Below are 17,965 nucleotides of genomic sequence, written 5' to 3'. Positions count from 1 at the left end.
ACTTTCTGGGCCTGTCTGCACCTACATGACCAATAATGCAAGTGAGGTCAGATTCTGCTCATTACCCTCCCGCACTTACCATCTTGAGAGGTGCTACCGACAGATGGTAATGCAGGCGTGGAGAGAGAAGGTCATGGAGCATGCAGGAATAATGTTTTCTGAAAATAAACAGTTGTGTGTCTTGGGCAGCCAAGTCATCACTTGTCATTATGGGGAGGGATGGAGCCATTAGAGGATTAGAGTCACAAGCTTGGGAGGACATCTTACATCAAGACTGGCTTCTCTCCCAGGGCTGGCATCCCTTCTGGAACATCCCTGGAGGATGGTCATATGGTGACAGGGAGCGCCCTACTCCCTAGAGAGTTTTGCTGTGGGTTTCTTACACTGAGCTGAGCCAAGCAGCCTCCTCATACCCCTTAGCATGTCAGTGTGAACTCTGTGCCCTCTGCTCTGGGAACATCCTTCAGTATGTAAGGATATCCCAAACATGCCAAACTCATGTCATGTGTATGTGGCGCTGGGCTGTGTTGTCCACTCCATTTCTGGCTCCCAGTGTCTCCCTGCATGTCCAGCAGACAGGTGTGGACAACCTAGATAGCCCCCCTGAGAACTCGAATTCTGGCCTGGGATTTCCTCTATGCTGTCCTCTGCCGGCTGCTCTTTGCTCAAGGCTACCCTAGTCTCAGCCCACTGGGCTCCTGCTAGCCCCTTTGACTTGAGGACTTTATTTTGAAAACCCTCCCTGTTGCGTGGTACAGTGCTGCTCAAACTGTAACATGCATACGAATCGCCTGGGATCTTGTTAAGATGCCAGGCTGGGTGAAGTTTTTGGTTATCTCTGTCAGGTTTATGTATCATGGCTGTGCTAGATTTGTAGATGAGTTGGAGCACAGTTTATCTTTCTCTGCTTTCTGGGTAGTTAAACAGCCTAGGAACATTGTTGGAAAGTTTTAAAGAACTTGTCTACTAAACACTCGGACTCCTAACACTTTTGAGAAATAGTTCTATGTCCATGTTCACCTTGGTTCCATGGTTTTCTGCTTCTCTTGGCAATTCTCACTTTTCTAGAAAAGTATGCTGTTAGGGACTGAATTGTGTCCCCCTGCCCCCCCCCCCCCCAATTCATGTGTGGAGGCCCTATCTTCAATGCGATGGTATTTGTAGGGGCCTTTAGGGAAGTAATTAAAGTTAAATGAGATATAAGGGTGGGGCCCTCATCCAGTAGAGCTGGTGTCTTTATAAGAAAAGAATGAGACTGCAGAGATATCTCTCCACAGGAGCACAGAGGAGAGGCCATATGAGGACATGGTGAGGTGGCCATCTGCAAGCCGGGAAGAGAGATCCCACCAGACACCAATCCTGCCAGCACTGTGATCTTGAACTTCCAGCCTCCAGAATTGTGAGAAAATGAACTTTTGTAGTTTAAGCTACCCAATCAGTGGTATTTTGTTATGCAGCCTGAGCAGACTGATATATAGGCATTCCCCACTGAACATCCTAGATAAACTAGGATACTGTGTGTATTGTTTATCTCTTATAATTTGAAAACTCCTCTCTGCATCTTTGGTTAAATTTCCTTTACTTTTCTAATTTTTATTTATTTTTTTGTACTCTCTCTCTTTCATGCTCCCTGCCCTCTCTCTTTATTGGGATTTTACAAGTCTAGGTGTCTTACAGCTCTTTACAAGGAGCAGAGTCTTTGATTTACCAGTTCTGATTTTTATGTTTTCTGGTTCATTAACTTTTACCTTAACTTTTAATTCTTTCCCTGAGTTTATCTTGTTGCTTATTTTCCAGCTTCTTGAGTTGGATGCTTCATTTACTTTCGGTCTTCCTTATTTTATAACAAAAACATTTAGAGCTACAGGCAGTGTTTAGTTACATTCCATGAGTTTTGCTATGCAGAGATCCAATTGTCATTATGTTCTGAATGGCCTATAATTGCAGTTTTGTTCTCTTCCTTGAGTTATTTAGGAATAAATTTCCAAGTGATTTAATTTTTTTCATTTATCCTTTGGTTTTTAATCTCTGTTTTTATTGCATTGTGGTCAGATAATGTGACCAAAGAGGATTGCTCATTAGTATCTCTGAGGTTTCCTTGTGGCCTTGAATGTCATCAGTTTTAGTCACTTCCTTACAGATGTTTGAATTAAATGTCTTTTCTGTTTGTATGTATTTATTACGTGAAGCTGGAACATGAGTCCTACAGGGAGCTGGAATATTATATCCCTTTCCTGGGGAATCGCCGTGTCTATCCACATGATCCAGGAAGTTCTAGGTAAAACAGACTGTGTACCTTCATTTAGCTCAGTGTTTCTGAGCCTCAGTTTCTCTGAACGCCTCATAGTGTCTTGAACAGCCAGTTTTCCATGGAAAGTATTTCAGAGAATTTTGTTTTAAGGTCTACTCTTATTCCTTGAGGGACAACTATTTATGAAAGGTCCTAGTACTCAGGCCCCTCCTTTGGACCTCTGAGCCCATTCTTGAGTTCCTGTTGCTTCTCTGTTCATTTTACAGAAGGGGGCACTGCAGCGGGGGATGTCTATGTATCTCTGTAGGAAGCTGTACCAGTCTCAGTGCAGATAGGATTTGCTGTCCTTTTGTTTTGTTATCTTGGAGGCTGAATTGTGTGAAGCACCCAGCCAAGGGTTAACATCAACACCAAGCGTTGGTCCCCTACAGCTGCTCTGAAGCATTAGCTTTCCTACTCCTTATTGCTTTGAGCTTGTCCATTGCATGGAGTCCTGCTGGAGATGTAGCTCTGTTTTCACTTGGGTTTCCCCAGAAGCAGAGCCTGAGATAAGGATTCAGACTCAAGTAGTGTCTTCAGGTAAGTCTCTAGAGAGCAGAGAAGTGAGATATATCTGTATATGTATATAAATATTTTAAAAGAATGAGACAAACACTGTCATGGTATGTCTTCTGTACTTTCTAAAGCTTTCAATGCACATATTTTTCCATAATAAGAAAACCAAGCAAAAATTGTATTCAGAAAAATATATATGGAAACTAGCAAAGGCTGGCAAAGATTAAAGTGTGAGTGGTTAATCCAGCTACCTCGGTGGGCATCTGAAGGCCTTTGGGGAAACAATGGGGAATGCCTACACATTCTGGAATTGCCCCACCCAAGGGGTCAGGGAGCTGGAACACATATACCCCGACTTCCACAAGACTCATCTGTTGACAGCTATGTCAGGGGGTTTATAAGTTCCTTGGCCCTTCTGACCTTCCAAGCATGGGCAGTCTTGGTACTGCAAATAGATGTGGAGACTGGAGGTTAGGCAGAACATACCGGATCTTCCATATGGGAGGGGAACCCATGCATGGGACCATGCATATGGGAGGGGCGCTGACTGCCTCTGCTCCAGGGTCCCTTCAGCTTATTCACACATCTATTTCTTCTTATTTGGTGATTTACGGCACAGCCAGTCCAACAAATGTTTAATGACCCATTCTTAAAAAAAAAAAATGTCCCCAACCTGTCGCATCTGCTGATTTCCATGGTATGAACTCTCCCGCTGTAGCTACCAGTGGTTTCACAAGGAGCTGGCAAGATCCAGCTCTCCCAGCACACGACTAGCCAGCGCTTCATTGGGTGGGCTTTCCTAGCATTATGTCTCACTTGAAGGATTCTAGCATGTGGTCTGGGCTCCTCCCTGGTTTATATACTAATACAGATTTTTCTGTGTTTTTCCTTTGACCATTTCGGCAGGCATCTGGCAAAAAGCAGTTAAGAGTACACCACTGTCAGTCATCTGGAAATCCTTTCACTTTTAACCTTTCCGTGGCATTTCACTGCATGTGGGCTTTTCGTAAACAGCACTTATGTGAGTACGGGGAGGGGAAGCCACTGCCCTTTGCTTGCTCTGACATCTCCCCGGGAGGAGCTGCTGACCGCGCTGGCCAGATTGCAGATTGATAAATCCACTCTTCCTCATCTTCCGCATCCCCCCTGCCGTGTGGCAGGGTGGGGGTTGTGTGCCAGCTTCCCCTTCCTCGGCTCTCATTTTCTGATTCACCTGCTATGGTGTGCCGGGTAGCTATATACAATACAGAACACCCTGTTAAACTTGAATTCCAGATAAACAGTGACACTTTTTTAGTGCAAGCATGTTCTAAATATTGCATGGGATATGTTTATGCTAAGAAATTACTTGGTGTGTGTCTGAAATTTGCATTTAAATGGGAATCCAGTATTTTTACTTGCTATATGTGGCAATCTAGGTACTGGTGACTTTGTTCTGGGGTCCACTAGAATAGCTGGCTGTCAGATTTGGATTTGGGTTTTCATGGAACCTGTGGTTAGGGCTCACGCCCAATCATAATAATGTGGAAACTTGTTTACCATTTTCCTTTGTTTCTGGAGAGTCTGTGCCTTGGGCACTTTGTAAGGAAGAGTGGATGGCAGGGTGGGATTTAGTGTTCCTGGGTCCTCTAGCATGCTACCGTGGAACACCGGGAAAATCTCACTTTTTGGTTAAAAATTTGGATTTTGGTTTTGGGTCCGTCCTGAGTCTTGAATTTAATCTGTGCACATTTATTGTGGCACCTATTATGTTCGGTCTTACTTCTGTCATTTTGTTAGTGCTGTTGTTTTTAATGAGCCATGTTTTCTTGAGTCAGTTTTATTTGTGGGTTATAAGTCCTGCCTCTTGTATTAATTGTACCTAAGGTTACAAAAATCTTGGATTGCCCATCAAATGCTTTTCCTGCCTCTCACATATCTCATGTCTTTGAAACAATTTGGGATAAAGAACCGCATGACTATGATCATGGTTATTCATAATAATTGACTACTGCTCAAAATGAGACCCAAAGAAGGAAGGTGGCAGGGAGGAAACACCCCTACTTCTCTCTTGCCTTCCAGCCTCCACTACCAGAAGCCAGCCAACAAGGGTGTCCACAGAGCCAACCTTCAGGACACAGAGCAGGGTAGGAAAATGGGTGGGTGGAGACTGGGGATGAAGAGCTGGCACACCCTTCTAACTGAACAGATGAGGAGATGGAGGCCTAGACAGGGGAAGAACTTGCCGAAAGTCTCTTAGCAATTGAAGGACAAAATGAGGGCTTTACCCCCAGACCTCTTCATTCCCATATTTGATCTCAAAACTCTCCTGCTTTCGGGCGCCTGGATGGGTCAGTTGGTTAAGTGGCCGACTTTGGCTCAGGACACAAGTTCAAGCCCCGTGTCAGGCTCTGTGCTGACAGCTCAGGGCCTGGAGCCTGCTGCAGATTCTGTGTGTCTCTTTGCCCCTCCCCTGCTCACGCTCTGTCTCTCTCTTTCTCTCAGAAACAAATAAAAAAGCATAAAAAAAATTTAAAAATAAAACAAAACACAAAAAAATGTACTGCTTTACTTCCTTGACACATGACTGTATTTTCTCATTTTCAAACCTTATTATAAAAACAAATCAGAAAATGCAAAAGTATATGAAGAAGAAAATAGCATGTAGCGCATATCCTTCCAAATTGCTTAGCGATGCATGGACACACACATTTAATAAAACTGGGAGTGGGCTTCGGTTGGTAGGAGGTTTCAGGGTGTGGTGAAGGGGCTGCTGCCTGGAGCTGGACCGCGGGGAGGCCTCTTGTTGATCAGCCGGTTTATGGGGCTCCTGGCCCTGCCCTGCTGTGTCTTCCAGGCCCAGGGCCACTGCTAACATCCCAGAGCTCAGCTTCACCTCCCTTATTTTCACCTGCGCATTTGTAAATTACTTGTATTTCACTGCTTGTTTTTTATTTCTATAGTACTTTATATTGTGGGATAAAAATACAGAAAAAAACAAGGGCGCCTGTGTGGCTTAGTCGATTGAGTGGCCGACTTGATTTCAGCTCAGGTCGTGATCCCAGGGTTATGGGATTGAACCCTGTGTTGGGCTCCATGCTGTGTGTGGAACCTGCTTAAGATTCTTTCTCTCTCTGTCTTTCTCTCTCCTTCCCTCCCTCCCTCTGTCCCTCTCTCCTACTCGCATGCATGTGCTCTCTCTCTAAATAAATAAATAATACAGAAAAAACATAACAGCCCATATGTACAGGTTAACATATGATTATAACTACTTCCCAGATTAAGGAAAATTGGGTTTCCCAGAAACTCCCCCCCCCCCCATTACAGCCTTCCCCCTTCACCCGGAAATAACCCCTATCCTGACTTTTATGATAATTTCTGTGCTGTTCTTTATGGTTTTACCACCTGGGCAAGCCATTTATTTTTGGTTATAAAATGTTAATATTTTTATTTAAAAACATTTGGTAATTCTTGGCTTTTTTTTTCACTCTTTCACATCTTCCCCACCCTCTCCCCAACCCCTATTTATTGTAAGTGGAACTATTTTTTTTTCTATCTATTGTGGACTTGCTCCTTTATTTATCTATCTATCCATCTATCTATCTATCTATCTATCTATTTGATTTTTTAAATGTTTATTCAGTTTTGAGAGACAGAGTGTGAATGGGGAGGGACAGAGAGAGGGGGAGACACAGAATCTGAAGCAGGCTTCAGACTCTGAGCTGTCAGCACAGAGCCCGATGCGGGGCTCAAACTCATGGACCTTGAGATCATGACCTGAGCTGAAGTCGGCCGCTTAACTGACTGAGCCACCTAGGCGCCCCCGGAGTTCTCTTTTTAAATGAGTTATTTCACATACATACTTTTAAAGAAAAAATTAAGTAAAAGTAATTCAGGTAGCATATGAGATGGGCAAAATGCTGAAGGTGTTACCCAAAAAACCTGAAGTTTGGAAAACACTGTGCATCATTTATGAAGAGAAAAAAGCCCCGGAGAAGTCTTTGAAGAGTCAGGGACCAGACGCAGGTGCTGTGTCCCCGGGCAGAGCTGGGCCCCAGACATCAGCGGCTGTGGGGTGCACCAACAGCGAGCGCCCTCTCGGAAGCCCGGCAGCTCCAGTGCCACTATGACCGCCAGAGGGCAGTACGGCCCCAGTTTCTGCAGCAGCTTCACCAGCAAGTTAGCAGCCTGGGGGGTGGAGGGTTTGGCGGCTCCTCTGCCTCCCAAATGCGGGTTCTTCTGGATTCACCCTAGTCTAGGGATCCTCAAACGGAGGTCTGGGACACGCTCCCTTCAGAATTACCTGGGTGCTTGCTAACCAGGTTTGGGGCCCTTCTTGGACCCGTGAATCAGCACCTCTGAAGCTCCAGGTGTGTGGGATGGGGGGTCCGGTTAGGACAGCAAGGTTAGGAGGCCTGGAGAGTTTTGAGAACCTTTGCTCCACTCATCAGTCTTCTAGGGTCAGGGTTTGGGGCTGGTGTGTGTGTGTGTGTGTGTGTGTGTGTGTGTGTGTGTGTGTGTGTTGGTTGGGGGTGGGGCGGAACAGATTATCATCACACAGTGTAAGTAGGGTTGAGTGTTGGGGGGCTTGGGCTTGCATTTTAGCTTCATTACTTACCTGGATGGGTGACAAGGTTTTGGATTTTTTTGGTTTTTCTTGGGTTTTGTATAGTATTTCTCAACTGTTCATTGTCCATCATCCATCCAGTAATAGTAACTAAACTCATATTATGTGTACTTTCCAGGTGTGGGGGTATAGTGGTAGACAAGACAGACACTGTCCCTGCCTTTCTAGAGTTCATGCTTTTGTGGGGAGTTAGATAATAGCAAATAATCCCACAAATATGGAACTACAAATTGTAATAGCTGCTTTGAAGGAAGAGGAACTTCCTCAGGGTGCTATGTGAGTGAAGAAGAACTACAGGAGTATGGGGGAGGGTGTGAGGGATTCTTCCCTTAGGAAATTATGCTTGAATTGAGATCTGAAGGGTGACTAGGAGTTAAGAGGGGGAAAGAGTTTTTCAGGTAGGAGACTGCATGTGCAAAGGCCCTGAGATGAGAACCAGCTCGCTGCCTTTGAGGAACTTCAAGAAGGTGGCAATGGCTGGAGTGCAGGGAGAAAGGGGGAGAGTGGCTGCATGTGGGGTTTGGGCAGTAGACAGGGACCAGTACCCTCAGGTTCTCAAATTTCTCATCTTCAAAATGGGGCAGTAAAGTTTATCTTGCAAAGATGATTAAATATAATGATGAGTGCCAAGTGTCTAGTCTAGTGCCTAGTACACAGGTGGTGTCAGAGATGTGAATGTGTGTGGAAGGAAGGCACCTGGGTGGGGGTTGGAGGGGGCACAGCCTGGTTAAAGAGTGAGCCGTGGGGAAGTCCTGTGCAGGTGCAGGGACCAGAGCTGTCTCAGTTAACTGCAGGGACCAACTGAGAAGCATATTTTAACCACGGTGAAAATTACCGTTGGCATCACTCTCTTGTTAAAAACAAAGTGAAATTGGAGAACATACTGTTGTCTTTAACTAAGCCAAGATGACTAATTATTAGACTCATTTTCTAAAGCTTACCATATACAGACATGTGATAAGCTGGAGAGAGGAGAGTTTGGAAACTGGATTCATTCTGAAACCCCGTAGATGAGGCTCGTGTGAGGTTTCTGTGCATAATGACTGTGAACATTCAGTTTAACTCAGCTGTCACCACAGGTGTGATACAAAACAAAATGTTTTGCAAGAGCTCTAAAGAGCATCTTGGGGCAGCTCACGGCAGCGTCCAGGGGATCTCTGCCAAATTGTAAAGGGTAGGAAAGTGGGAGCTGGTGTTAGGTTGGGAGGGAGGACCAGACCCTGAGTCCTAGCTATGGTTTTGACCCTTGGTGACCACATGGTCCTGACTAACTTCCTCCTTTCTTTGGGGCTTAGTGTCCCCATCTGGAAAAAGAAGGGCCAGACCAGATGATCATTAAGGATCTTTCTACTTTGTTGTTGTATGATATTTACTGATGGTGTGATCATGGAAACTTTGCTCTGGGACCTTGCTCTGCTCATGTTACATCCTCAGGGCCAGGACCAGTGCCTGGGCTGGTCAGTAATAATGGTTGAATTGAATGAAGGACTTTTAAAAAAGATTTTATTTTTAAGTAATCTCTACTCGTAACATGGGGCTCAAATTCACAACCCATAGATCACGAGTCACGTGTTCTCAGTTCTCACCTGACTGAGCTAGCCAGGTGCCCCCAAATGAAGGACTGAATGAAGGAATGAACTGAGCTTTCATTTGATAAGCACTTTTGGCCATGACAGGAGCACTTGCTAAAAGTTTCACAAGATACGTTTTCTGGCTTCCTTATTGAGTATGTATTGAAGTCATTCACATGACAGATTCAAACTGCAGTATAATATGATGTTCCTTTTCAGTGTGGAGTCTACCTCACTTTCCTGGATGCCTTCACTTCCTCTTCACTTCCATTACCGACATAAGTAATTGAATTTATTTTCAGTGCCATTTTTACACAAAAACAGAGTTTCATCACTTCTTGGGAGTGGCTGAGGACTCTTAAGGACCAAGAAAGAACAATAGAGCCCTGTTGAGATGCATTGGGTGGTGGACTTGGCTCATTCACTGGCTAAGGGATTCATCTTCAATACCTTGTATACCCAGTTCCACAGGACACGTAATTTGAATTCATTCCTCAGTGAAAGTAACAAGTGATCTTGTGTCCTGGTGTTTGAGAATGGCTTACAAATAATTATTGTTGACTTCCATCAATGCCAAGGAGTCTATGGGGTTTATTAGTCTCTGCTTGAGAGACCTTAGTGTCTTCCAGGCTTCCGTGGCCCATCCCATCCTAAGTTCTCTTTGTTTATTCATAGTTCTAGAATCCCAACCACCGGGTTTCTCACCCAGGCTCATTCTGTCACTAGGAGGAGAGACATTTCATTAGATGTTAGGTAGTCAGATGGCTGTGTCTCCTCCCCTAGTGTTCTTGTGAGCTAAGCTTTTAGCCATGTTGCCTCTTGCCCTTAATTTCTCCCTCATGTTGTAGGAAAGTAGACAATGGGAAACTATCACCTGAGGTCAGGATTGAAAACAGTTTTTGGTACTTTTCACACTTAGGAAGGATTTCTCCTCCAGCTTTATTTGTGGTCTCCTCTGTTCTGGCGGCCTGCATTGAGTCTTACTGTGTGGACCATGGCCCGTCATGGGATACTGGAATGAGCAAGGCAGAACTCTTGCCCCTCATGACTGTGCAGTCCAGAAGGGAGGTCGGACAGGCATGACAACACTTCCAGAGTAAAGAGAGTGATGTGTATGCTAGGAGAGAGAAGAGAGGGAGCTGTGATTGCTGCTAGGGTGGGGTCAGGGAATGACATACAGTGTTCATAAAAATGAACACGCATTAATATGTAAAAAAATATAGAAGTTACAATAAAAAAGACCCTCCCTCACTCCCCCCCCCCCAAAAAAAAAAAAGAAAGAAACCCACCATTCAAGAGCACCTGGTGGCTTAGTCAGTTAATCATACGACTCTTGGTTTCGGCCCAGGTCATGAACTCACAGTTCGTGAATTCAAACCCCACATCGGGCTCTGTGTTGAGAGAGACTGCTTGGGATTTCTCTCTTCCTCTCTCTCTGCTCCTTGTCTGCTTGCATATACTCTCTCTCTCTCTCAAAATAAATAAATATTTAAAAAAACCCCACCATTCAAACTGTTTCTATGTGAATGGGGTGCCTGGGTAGCTCAATTGGTTAAGTGTCCAACTCTTGGTTTTGGCTCAGGTCATGATCTCATGGTTTGTGAGGTGGAGTCCCATGTCAGGATTCTCTCTCTCTGCCCCTCCCCCCCCACATGCACCATCCCTCAAAATAAATAAATAAATAAGAAAAAACCCACAACTATTTCTATGTGGAGTTTCTAGACGGAGAGGTAGATAGAAATACTTTTATAAAATGGGGTACTTTTGAAAACAAAAGTCATTAAATGTAATTTTATTTGATATTAACAGAAGAAAAGGAGACCAGTGAAACCAAAGGAATTTTTGAGCTTTGAGTAAGTATTTCATCACCAGTATAATTGTTTCCTAAAGATCCCACTGGATGCCTGGGTGACTCAGTCGGTTGAACAGCCTACTCTTGATTTTGGCATAGGTCATGATCTCACGATTTGTGAGATTGGGCCCTGAGTCAGGATTCTCTCTCTCCTTCTCTCTCTGCCCCTCCCTGCTTGCATGTGCATGATTTCTCTCAAAATAAATAAACTTTAAAAAATACATATATTTTATCATAAGCACATTTAGCAATGGTATTCTTCTAAGATAAAATACTTCAATTAATCCAATGATAGAATTTTTGAGAGACCAACATAAAATTGTCCATTAAATCAAAAGACATGGGCAGATTCTGTGAAAAGTCTGTGACTAACTTTTCCATTCCTTCCCTAATCCATTTTTCACAGAGCAGCATACAGTCCGTTCTGTGAGCTTTGACAAATGCACAGTCACGTAATCACCCTACAGTCAAGATGCAGAAATCCCCCTCCCCCCTGGCAAATCTCTGTGTCCCTTTGCAGTCAACTCCTCCTTCCACACCTGGACCTTGGCAAACACTGATCTGTTTTCTATACCTATGGTGTCACCTTTTCCAGAAAATCACAAAACTCATACAGGAGATAGCTTTTTGACTTTTTTTTGTCACTTAGCATAATGCATTTGAGATTAACCATGTTGTGTGTTGCAGTAATTCACTCCTTTTATTGCTAAGTCCATTGTATAGATGTACCACAGTTGGTTGATCTGCTCACCAGTTAAAGGACATTTGGGTTCTTTCCAGTTTCAGTCAATTTGAGTAAAGCTGCTCTAAACAGTTGCATACAGGGTTTTCTGTGGCCACAACCTTTCCTTTGTCTCAGGCAAGTACGGCTGGGAATGGGATTGTCTGGTTGAATGGTAAGTGTTTGACTGTATAGGAAACTGCCAAACTGTTTTCCTAGGGAACATTTTGCATCTCCACCAGTAATGTAGGAGAGGTCCAGTTGCTCTGTGTCCTTTCCAGCACTTGGCTTTGTCAATTTACAGTCTGTTCATTCTAGTAGATATGTAGCAACATTTCATTGTGCTTTTAATTTGCATTTTCCCAAAAAGAACCATGTGTTCTTAAAATCTTGTGATCTGTGGTCAGATGCATTATCTACTGCGCCCCTGGCCCCGTACTGAGAATCATGCATCCCTAAATGACATGTGTACCTGTTAATATGGATAGATGGGTGGACTCCTTGTTTTATAAAGAATAGGACACTAACCTTCTACTGCTTCCTTTCCCTTCATCCTTCGTCTCTGTATTATTCTATATTGCTAAGTTTTAAAACATGTGTATTTCTTTGAAATCATATCTGAACATTGGTATAAACCCTAATTTTAAATGGATTCATTGCTCATGCTCAGTCCTTTGCCATGATGTCTTCCTCTCCCTCCCTGAGTTTCTACTTTTTATTTATCTTTTCATTTGCTGGATTTTATTATCAAGTAGTTTTCACAAGAGAGATTCATAACAGTCTGAGTTAGCTAATATTTGCGAGTGTCTGCCTGTTGCCTTTATACTTGAACGACATCTATGCAGGACAGAATCTCTTTTAATCGAAAATACCCATTTTCCCAATATCTTCTGGCTTTGACTAGCACCTAATAGAAGCCTGAATCCAGCCTGATGCTGCTTCTCCTTTGCAGATGATTTGCTCTTTCTGCCAGAATGCCTAAAGATTTATTACTCAAAGTTTGTTTTTCTTTTTCTAAAAATATTTTCTATTTTTAAAAAAGAATAAATGCACATAGATTAAAAAGTCAAATTGTACTTCCCAGGAAAATCAACTCTTTCCTCTTGCCTTTCTTCATTCTTGCCAACTTCTTCCAACTCTTGAAGCTCTTTCTTTTAGTTTTACATCTGTATTTCTAAATAACAGGGTTACATTCTATAAGCCCTGGGTGAGTTTGGGGAGAGGGGTTTGCTGGTTGGTGGGCTTCACTCTGGGGTAAAGGGGCAGGGGACAAGGTGTGCCACCAGGAGACCTCAAATATGGATATCTCCAAGTCTTTTCCATCTAGCTGGTTTCTTCCGGGCTAGAGGAGTTGCTTGCTCCCCTGTACAAGGGCACCAGCCTGTTCTGGGGCTGAGTGGGGAAAGGACTTCTCTGTGTTGCATTGTTCAGTGCACACAGTTGGCACTTCATTCTGGTGATTCTGGCACAGCACCTCATACCCTCCGCTAGCAGTGACCGATGTTTATTTTTGAGCCTCTGGTTTCAATCTTCCCAAGGGAGTAAACTCCCCACCTTTTTTTCCTGAGTAAGAGGCATCATCTCCTAGCTTTGCAGAGTCAGGAAAGGAGGCTGGCGTTCTAGATGTTTGTCGTACTGACTCTTGGGCACTCCTGTTTCAGCATCTCTTGTACCTCAGCCTTCAAGGGTATTCTGGTTGATTCAGAATTCTGTGGCTCAAGTCCATTTTCTCTTTGCTGGTTTCCCCACCCTGCAGACCCTACACATAGTTTCTTCTTTTCCTGGGTTAGTCACCACTCATCCATTTATGTTTTATCTTCCAAATTTTGATGACATCTGTCCTCTGCTGTCATCTCTTCTCTTACATTTGGTCTTGAGAATTTATGCCCTTAAAATATTTGTATTATTATATAGTTTTGTAGCAGAGAGCACTTATGTGAAATTTTCTTCTGGATTTGGGGTTATGTTTTCTTCTAGACTGGATTCTTTGTCTTTGGGTGATTCTTTTTCTTGGGGGTGTCGGTTGATATGTTTGCATAGTTGGCATCTGTTTCTTGTGGTCAGGCATTTCTGTCCAGGTATTCTCTTTGCTGTTATGTAGTGTGATTTTGGACTAATCTCAGCATTATCCGAGGCAGGTTTGTGTACAGTCTTTGGAAAAAAAAATACCTGGGGCTGTTTTCTCTCTCACCTCTGAGATTTTGTTAGTACATTATGCTAGGGTACACCTCCTTGGGGAGAAGGATTACTTTTCTTTGAAATGTAGGACGGTTAATACTCACTACCCACAGCTTTGCTGGGGGAGAGGAGGCAATAAAAGTCATTCCCAACACCCTGAAATTAATAAATGAAGGTGGTAGGGAGCTCCCTGTGGGGCAGCTGATGGCTGAGTCAGGTTGGTGTGATGAAGGGAGAGGATGAGGTCCCCTAAGCCCATCCCTGGTCCCTAAACGGCCATCGTGAGAGTGAGTAGGTAGGATGGGAGTGGGGTGGCCCAGTCTGGAAATGCTGGCAGGGGATGAGTGGCCTCGTGGCTGTTTCTGAAATGTATGCCAGGATCAGGATCCTGCAACTGAGAATCTGGCAGGCTCTGACTGGTGGCCAAAGAGTCCAACTCCAATCTGAGGTCAAGTCACCAGGGATCATTTATTGATGTTTCTGGGGAGAAATGAGAAGGAATACATCAATTGAATAAGATGATGTTCGTTTATTACATCCATGATGTCTTTCAAGGCTTTGAAAAACACCCTCTTTTGTCTAATTAGTCATTGTGACCATGTCTCCATGGAAACCATTATGTTTGTACTCACAATAGACACGTGTGCATCCATTAAAGGGACACAGTTGCCAAATGTGAGCTATGGGCTCAGGGCGGAGTGGCTTTGTACCGCACAACCATCAGGGCTGCTGCAAAAAGTGTCAGAAAACAAGCAAATGGCTGTTCTATCCGTGAAGGGAGATGCTCTCCGGTGTCAGGCCTAGGATTTAGGGGAGCGTGAAACCAGGAAAATGGAGTGCTCATGCTCAGGGTGAAAGCCTAAAGGGACAGAATTCTTTTTTCTTTTTTAACCCATGTCAAGGATTTTTTTTTAACCCATTAATTACTGAAGGAACCAGGAAGATATTAAAAACTGGTTCAGAAGAAAATCCAGAGCTCAGATGTGAACTTTCCAGGGAAATGGAAATGAATTGGTTAATAGGTGCAAACTTGGCTTCTTCTAAGAGGGCTAAGGCAGGCAGTAAAGTTTAGTTTTTTTGTTAAAAATATACTGAGAGCTAATAAGTGCCCGGTGGAGGTAAGTGAGTGCTCTGACGGAGGGTAGACAGGCTGGGGTGAGGAACTAGAGCAGGGCCCTGCTACCTAGGCCTGGGCGGTTTGGAGGGCTGGGCACAGGGGAGCTGCCAGGGGAAGAGGCTGCCTGGGTCCCATCCTGCTTGTGTTAGTGTTCCTAGCACCCAGTGCAAGCCCAGCATCAGGTAGGTGTACCGCTCACCTTGGAGCATGAGGGGAAGGGAGGGAGCCCTTCAGGAGGGTGGAGTCAGAGTCACCTGGGAAATCCCAAGATAACAGGACCCCAGCTCTGCCATGGTGCCGGGCATGGAGGGAAACCGTTCCCTCCCAGGTATCACTGCCTCAGCTCTGAGAGCTGTGAAGGGCTTTGTTTCTCCTGGTTCCTTTGTCTTGTGGGGTTTCAGGACTACAATAAACCTGAGCTAGCTTGTCAGGTACTGACCATCAGCACAAGCTATAGGAACACGATGAGAATGAAGCCCTCAGGCCCCAACCAAAGACTTTTTACTGAAGCAGTCAAAAGGGGGAAAAACTATTAGAGTGGCACTTAGAGATCTAGAAACTTTATGTCAGTGGGCCTAGGGAGCAAACAAGTGCAGTTATCACAGATATTGTATCACAATACAGATACATCTGTAAACTCACTCACTGTCAAGTCCACGTTCATAGCCATTATCTCTTGTTTTGCACACAATTCTAGTAGCCCTAATATTTTTGGCTTCCTGGTCATGGTGGATTAGAAATAACAGAAGAGCCATTGGTGCGACCTGTTGGCAAGCACATTCGTACCAGCAAGTGGGAACGGCTGAGAGCTGGACAGGTCAGGAACTGGAGACATAAAAACAGTCACGAGAGGCTGGGACATAGCATGCTGGGCCATTCGGTGTGGGAGCAAAAAGCTCCCTGCTCGCTCCTGGCCGAGCCCACTATTGACCGTGCTTCTCTTAGCAATAGCCTTGAGTCATCCAGGAAAGAGGTTCTTGCCAACAGCAGGAGTTTGGGACCGTAAAGTTCTGGGTTCGATACTCCACTCACTGTTTGTGGGCCTCCGGGCAAATCACTCAAAATACAGCCTTCATCTTAGAATGTTGGGACGATCACAGGACCTTGTGAGGTACATAATAAATGCTCATTAAAAATTAACTGGTAGTAGGGGCACCTGGGTGGCTCAGTTGGTTAAGCGTCTGACTTCAGCTCAGGTCGTGATCTCCCGGTGTGTGAGTTTGAGCCCTGCATTGGGCTCTCTGCTGTTGGCCTGGAGGCGCTTCAGTTCCTCTGTCTCCTTCTCTCTCTCCCCATCCCCCACTCGTGTGTGCTCGCTCTCTCGCTCTCTCAAAAATAAATAAACATTAAAAATACGTATATTAAAAAAAAAAATGAGCTGCTATTAGCAGAGTGGTGAATGATGGTCATATATAGGCCACAACATGGGCGAATCTCAAAAACCTCGTGATGAAGGAAAGAAGCCAGGCACAAAAGAGGACCCGCTATATGGCTCCATCTGCAGAAGTCACAAAAACAGGCAAAACTAATCAATGATATTAGACGTCACGATAGTGGCCATGAGGTGTAGTGCCTTTTCTGTTGTAAAGTAGATGCAGAAATTCCCATAAGACAAACATGCAGCAACTTAGTGGATTGTGATGAGGCCACCTGAGAAGCTACTGTCAAAGTCTCATTCCTCCTGCCAGATGTTTTGCTTCTCGATCTAGATGTTGGTTCCTCAGGGGTGTTCAGTTTATGAAACGGGGAGATGTGTGCTCAAGATGGATGCCCTTTTCTGTATGCATATTATGCTTCCATAGAAAGTGTAAAGTGCCAGCTGTAATTATGACTCTTCATATTACTATTGTACTAACTTCTTTGGACCTCACGCTCCTCATCTGTACAATGGGGATAATAATCCCTTCTTTGCAGGATTGTTATAAGATGTAGTGTTTACAGCACGTTCATTCATTAGTCCATTCAAAACGCATTTACTGAGTGCCTGTGGGCCCAGGACTGCTCTGGGGGCCGGTGATAAGCTGTGAGCCAAACAGACAATAATCATGGGGCTTATGTGTTAGTGACGGGGGAGACACATGCTAGGCATTCATTTGAAGGGACCTATTATATTCTGATAGTGCCCTCTGGTTTAGAAAACAAAATCCTGGAACACCTCTCCATCCCAAATGGTTGAGATTTTTTGTTGGTTTGGTTTGTTTGGTTTTGATTTGGATCTTTTAATTAGCTTCACTTGTTATGAAATCTTGGTTTGAACCAAGCCCCACCAACGAAGGTGTATATATGCTACACTGAGAATTTCTGCCTTTTCTGGAATTTCTGGGTACAGTTGAATTGTGAATTAGAGCAAACCATCCTTCATGAACCTACAGTGTTGGGGGCTGAGGGAAGACTATCCCGGTAAAGAAATGCCTTCTCCCTCCTGCTTTGAGGAACTTAGGTTTCTAGGCCCTGAACCCTGCAGGCAGGAAAGCGTTAAGAAAGAAATGTGCATTTCCACTGAACAAGAAAATCAACTTAGAAAAGAAATGTGTATTGGAAAATATCTATTTGCCTGCAAAATAATGTAAAAATAATGAGCTCCTATTCCCCTTTGATGTGCAGCGCACGCTTTTAAGGAAAGATTCTGCATTTCTGAGATACTGGGCCTGGCGTGTAATGAAGTGGTTGTTATGGCAACAACTTTCAAAAGCAAGTATTTTCTGAGAGATGTGCTCCACACAGCCAGCGTGAGAGAGGAAAACATGAAAACAGAGACAGGGAGATGAGCTCAACAGAAAGCATGAGATGCCAAGAGCTGCATTCTGTGCCTGAGGGGGAGGGAAGTGCTCCCCTCATCACCATCCTGGCCTGGCTTTGCAAACTGCAGGGGAAGCCAGGCCCCTGCCCTGGAAGGGGTCCCCATGAGGAATGGGGGTGGGAGACAGGGTTTGGGGCTGAGGCGTCGTCTCTTACCTGGAGATGCAGCCTCAGTCTGGGGGCTGCGTGACCAACTGTTCTCCACGATCCCCTCCAAGCCGGCCTCCCAGCCTCAGCCTCAGCCCCAGCCCCTGCCACCCTTCTGTCAGCTCCCTCCTGGCCTCCATGCTCCAGGGTACCAAGGCCCTCATTTAT

The 17,965-nt window shown here is 44.6% G+C and overlaps 1 long non-coding RNA gene across 1 annotated transcript in view; it reads left to right on the top strand.

The window, feature by feature from the left end:
- Positions 1 to 17,965, top strand: part of LOC123580181 — a 70,465-nt gene that overhangs the window by 14,982 nt on the left and 37,518 nt on the right. The window contains exon 2 of the long non-coding RNA XR_006703161.1: positions 1,278 to 1,399. This is a non-coding gene — a long non-coding RNA (uncharacterized LOC123580181). The remainder of the gene's footprint in view (positions 1 to 1,277; positions 1,400 to 17,965) is intronic.

The sequence above is a fragment of the Leopardus geoffroyi genome, chromosome A3 (assembly GCF_018350155.1).
Source record: "Leopardus geoffroyi isolate Oge1 chromosome A3, O.geoffroyi_Oge1_pat1.0, whole genome shotgun sequence".
Lineage (NCBI taxonomy): Eukaryota > Metazoa > Chordata > Mammalia > Carnivora > Felidae > Leopardus > Leopardus geoffroyi.
The sequence above is the reverse complement of the archived record's forward strand: the minus strand, read 5'-3'. Positions and strand labels throughout refer to the sequence as shown.